A 6,050-nucleotide genomic window follows, 5' to 3' on the forward strand; every position below is an offset into this window, starting at 1 on the left:
AGCAGACAAGTGATGGAGTCGGGATTAGAACCCAGCTCCTCTGACGCCCAGGCCCGGGCTCCTTCCACTCCAAAGCAGCGTGGCTTTGGAGTCAGAGGTCATGGGTTCAAATCCCTACTCCGCCACTTGTCAGCTCAGTGACTTTGGGCAAGGCACTTCACTTCTCTGTGCCTCAGTTACCTCATCTGTAAAAGGGGGATGAAGTCTGTGAGCCCCTTGCGGGACAACCTGATCACCTTGTAACCTCCCCAGCGCTTAGAACAGTGCTTTGCACATAGTAAACGCTTAATAAATGCCATCATTATTATTATTATTACTAGGCCATGCTGCTTTCCTCTCGCCCCCACTCCCCAAGAACCCGAGGTCAGGGTTGGTCAGGGGTTCAAATCCTGGCTCTGCCAATTGTCAGCTGTGTGACTTTGGGCAAGTCACTTCACTTCTCTAGGCCTCAGTTACCTCATCTGGAAAATGGGGATTGATTGATTGATTCATTCAGTCAATCGTATTTATTGAGCACTTACTGCGTGCACAGCACTGTACTAAGCGCTTGGGAAGTACAAGTTGGCAACATATAGAGACAGTCCCTACCCAACAGTGGGCTCACAGTCTAGAAGGGGGAGACAGAGAACAAAACCAAACATATTAACAAAATAAATAGAATAAACATGTACAAATAGAGTAATAAATCCGTACAAACATACACAAAGGTTCTGTGGGGAGGGGAAGGAGGTAAGGCGAGGGGGATGGGGAGGGGGATTAAGACTGTGAGCCCCACAAGGGACAACCTAATCACCTTGTATCTCCCCAGCGCTTAGAACAGTGCTTTGCATATAGTAAGCGCTTAATAAATGCCAATTATTATTATTATTATTGTTATCTTTATCTTAAGGAATAGAGTTTATTTTTTAAGATAACACGCACCCCTCTTCCTCAATGCAAAACGGCCTAATGGCCACCCTATCCTCTAGCCCTTCCCTTATTCGCAGGCCCGACACCCCCGAGTAATAATAATAATAATGACGATGGCATTTGTTAAGCGCTTACTATGTGCAAAGCACTGTTCTAAGCGCTGGGGAGGATACAAAGTGATCAGATTGTCCCACGTGGGGCTCACACTCTTCATCCCCATTTTCCAGATGAGGGAACTGAGGCCCAGAGAAGTGACTTGCCCGAAGTCACACAGCTGAGAATTGGCAGAGGAGGGATTTGAACCCAAGACCTCTGACTGCCAAGCCCGGGCTCTTTCCACTGAGCCACGGTGCTTCTCTAAGGTAAAAATAAGATAAAGTTAAATGAAAACCTCTCCCTTCCCTCCAGCCCAGGACTCACCCAGCAGGGCCCGAATGCAACGCTTCGCCCTCCGTTCAAATGTAACCGCCGCGCCGCGCCCCGCCCCCCGAATACTCGCGTGCCATTGGACGAGCGGGGCCCCGGTGCATTCTGGGGCTTGTAGTTCTCAGCGACGGGCGATGGCGGGGGGCGGGAATAGGGTGGGAGGAGGGAAAGTTCTACTTCCGGCGGGCCCCGGTGCATGGTGGGAGTTGTAGTTCCCGCCCGCCTCCCAATTAGAATAGCCATCCCAGCGCCATTGTGGCCTCCTTCCCTGAGGGGAAGTGGGGTAGTTGCCAGATGGTTGTTTCATTCAGCCGTATTTATTGAGCGCTTACCGTGTGCAGGGCACTGTACTAAGCCCCCACATGTCTGCTGTGTGACCCTGGGCAAGTCACTTCACTGGGCCTCAGTTCCCTCATCTGTAAAATGGGGATTAAGACTGTGAGCCCCACGTGGGACAACCTCGTCCCCTTGTATTCCCCCCAGCGCTTAGAACAGTGCTTTGCACATAGTAAGCGCTTAACAAATACCAACATTACTAATCATCATCATCAATCGTATTTATTGAGCGCTTACTGTGTGCAGAGCACTGTACTAAACGCTGGGGAAGTCCAAGTTGGCAACATATAGAGACAGTCCCTACCCAACATCATCATCAATCGTATTTATTGAGCGCTTACTGTGTGCAGAGCACTGTACTAAGCGCTTGGGAAGTACAAATTGGCAACATATAGAGACAGTCCCTACCCAACAGTGGGCTCACAGTCTAGAAGGGGGAGACAGAGAACAAAACCAAACATACTAATAAAATAAATAGAATAGATATGTACAGGTAAAATAAATAAATAGAGTAATAAATATGTACAAACATATATACATATATACAGGTGCTGTGGGGAAGGGAAGGAGGTAGGATGGGGGGATGGAGAGGGGGACTAATCATACTTACTAATGATAATAATGGTATTTGTTAAGCGCCAACTATGTCGAGAAGCGTGGCTCAATGGAAAGAGCCCGGGCTTTGGAGTCAGAGGTCATGGGTTTGAATCCCGCCTCTGCCCCATGTCTGCTGTGTGACCTTGGGCAAGTCACTTAGCTTCTCTGAGCCTCAGTGACCTCATCTGTAAAATGGGGTTGAAGACTGTGAGCCCCACGTGGGACAACTTGATCACCTTGTAACCTCCCCAGCGCTAAGAACAGTGCTCTGCACATAGAAAGCTCTTAATAAATGCCATTAATAATAATAATAATGATGGCATTTATTAAGCGCTTACTATGTGCACAGCACTGTTCTAAGCGCTGGGGAGGTTACAAGGTGATTAAGTTGTCCCACGTGGGGCTCAATAAACAATAAACAAATGCCATTAATAATAATAATAATGATAGCATTTATTAAGCACTTACTATGTGCAAAGCACTGTTCTAAGCGCTGGGGAGGTTACAAGGTGATCAGGTTGTCCCACGGGGGCTCACAGTCTTCATCCCCATTTTACAGATGAGGGAACTGAGGCACAGAGAAGTTAAGTGACTTGCCCAAAGTCACACAGCTGACAATTGGTGGAGCCGGGATTTGAACCCATGACCTCTGACTCCAAAGCCCATGCTCTTTTCCACTGAGCCACGCTGCATTATATTATTATTATTATTATTATTATTATTATTATTATTATTATTATTACAAAGCACTGTTCTAAGCACCCGGGGGGATACAGGGTGATCAGGTTGCCCCACATGGGGCTCACAGTCTTCATCCCCATTTTAAAGATGAGGTAACTGAGGCACAGAGAAGTTAAGTGACTTGCCCAAAGTCACACAGCTGACAAGTGGCGGGGCTGGAATTAGGGATTAGCTGGAAAATAGGGATGAAGACTGTGAGCCCCACCTGGACAACCTGATCACCTTGTATCCCCCCCGAGCGCTTAGAACAGTGCATTGCACATAGTAAGCGCCTAACAAACGCCACCATTATTATTGTAACACAACAATAAACAGATTCATTCCCTGCCCACAACGAGCTTACCTGGCTCTGCCACAAACCTTTGATATGAAGGGGGTGAGAACCCATTTCTCCTGACTCCCAAACAGCAGCTCTTTCCACTTGGAGCGGCTTCAGGAGGGGAGCCACTAGGGGCCATGAGGAAGGGTAGGAGAGGTGTACATATGTATTCTATTTATTTTATTTTGTAGAGAAGCAGCGTGGTCAGTGGAAAGAGCGAGGGCTTTGGAGTCAGAGGTCATGGGTTCAAATCCCAGCTCTGCCAATTGTCAGCTGTGTGACTTTGGGCAAGTCACTTCACTTCTCTGGGCCTCAGTTCCCTCATCTGTAAAATGGGGATTAAGACTGTGAGCCCCCCGTGGGACAACCTGATTGCCTTGTAGTCTCCCCAGCGTTCTCTCTTCCTCCCTTCAAGGCCCTACTGAGAGCTCACCTCCTCCAGGAGGCCTTCCCAGACTGAGCCCCTTCCTTCCTCTCAATCAATCAATCAATCAATTGCATTTATTGAGCGCTTACTGTGTGCAGAGCACTGTACTACACTGTACTCTCCCCCTCGTCCCCCTCTCCATCCCCCCATCTTACCTCCTTCCCTTCCCCACAGCACGTGTGTATATATGGATATATGTTTGTACGTATTTATTACTCTATTTATTTATTTTACTTGTACATATCTATGGCTTAGAACAGTGCTTTGCACATAGTAAGGGCTTAATAAATGCCATTATTATTAGGATTATGTTTTGTTTTGTTGTCTGTCTCCCCCTTCTAGACTGTAAGCCCGCTGTTGGGTAGGGACCGTCTCTATACGTTGCCAACTTGTACTTCCCAAGCGCTTAGTACAGTGCTTTGCACATAGTAAGGGCTTAATAAATGCCATTATTATTAGCATTATGTTTTGTTTTGTTGTCTGTCTCCCCCTTCTAGACTGTAAGCCCGCTGTTGGGTAGGGACCGTCTCTATACGTTGCCAACTTGTACTTCCCAAGCGCTTAGTACAGTGCTCTGCACACCGTAAGCGCTCAATAAATACGATTGAATGAATGAATGAGGGGGAGAGATGGGCCTTGTTCCCTGCTCAGCCCCTAGATAAGGCTGTGGTCCTGGGATCCCCTCCCTCCCTCCTGAGTACTGACTGGGTTGAGCCTGGAGGACTCCCAGCACCCGACTGCTCCTTGACTCCTGGCCAAGTAGTGTGGCCTAGTGGTTAGAGCCCCAGCCTGGGAGTCAGAAGGACCTGGGTTCTAGTCCTGTCTCTGTCACTTGTCTGCTGGGCAAGTCACTTAACTTCTCTGTGCCTCAGTTACCTCATCTGTAAAATGGCGATGAAGACTGTGAGCCCCACGTGGGGCAATCTGATAATAATAATAATAATAATGGTATTTGTTAAGCGCTTACTATGTGCAAAGCACTGTTCTAAGCACTGGGGAGGTTACGAGGTGATAATAATAATAATGATCATGGCATTTGTTGTACGTAGTAAGCGCTGGGGAGGTTACAAGGTGATAACAATAATAATAATAATGATGGCATTTGTTAAGTGCTTACTACGTGCAAAGCACTGTTCCAAGCGCTGGGGAGGACACAAGATGATCAGATTGTCCCAGGTGTGGCCCACAGTCTCAATCCCCACTTTATAGATGAGGTAACTGATCACCTTGTACCCTCCCCTGCTCTTAGAATCATGCTTTACACATAGTAAGGGCTTAAAACAAATGCTATTATATATATGTAATACAAATATTACCTGTATATATGTTTGTACATATTTATTACTCTATTTTACTTGTACATATTCATTCTATTTATTTTATTTTGTTACTATGTTTTGTTTTGTTGTCTGTCTCCCCCTTCTAGACTGTGAACCCGCTGTTGGGTAGGGACCGTCTCTAGATGTTGCCAACTTGTACTTCCCAAGCGCTTAGTCCAGTGCTCTGCACACAGTAAGCGCTCAATAAATGCGATTGAATGAATGAATGAATATTATTATTATTATCTGTAAAATGGGGATTAAGACTGTGAGTCCCTTGTGGGACAGGGACGGTGTACCACCTGATCATCCTGTATCTACCCCCAGCACTTAGAACAGTTTCTGGCACATAGTAAGTGCTTAACAAATACCATATATATATTTTTTAAAAATCCCTTCCGGCTGCCCCTGTCCCAGGCGAGGTTTCTCCGTTACCTCTCCATCGTCTGCAGTTGTCCTGCTGGTCAACCCTGCAGTGTGGGATTCCAGCCCCCACTTCAATTATTCACAGTCCTCCAGCCGGGCAACCCTTGCCAGCCTGGAAGCACATGAGCAGGGACCCCCTGCCACCCCAATCCCCCCAAGCCCTCCCCAGGTTGGGGGGCGGGCAGGAGATGGGCACACATGGCTGGGCCCATGGGGAAGTGTTGGCGGGGTGTTATTGGCTCCCCATTGGGCCTGGGGGCAGGGTTGGCTGGGGCTGCAAGGTGGGGGTTTGGAGGAGAGGCTGAGTCAGAGCCCTTGGCATGAGTGGAAGAGAGGGTGGGAGCGGCCGGGCATGGCCTCTGTGCCAGGGCCCGAGGAGGGCACCGCACCCCACCGCCCCTGACTGGTGCATAGAAAAAAAACTAAGGGTGATGGGGAGGGTGGGGGTGCCCAGGGGTAGAAGTACAGATGCACTGCAGCAGGAGAGAGGTCCCCAGACCCCAAGGCCTGGGGTCTCTGCTCTCCCTCTGGCCCTTCTCCGCTGCCTGCC

The sequence above is a fragment of the Tachyglossus aculeatus genome (assembly GCF_015852505.1).
Source record: "Tachyglossus aculeatus isolate mTacAcu1 chromosome 12 unlocalized genomic scaffold, mTacAcu1.pri SUPER_6_unloc_1, whole genome shotgun sequence".
NCBI classification, from domain to species: Eukaryota; Metazoa; Chordata; class Mammalia; order Monotremata; family Tachyglossidae; genus Tachyglossus; species Tachyglossus aculeatus.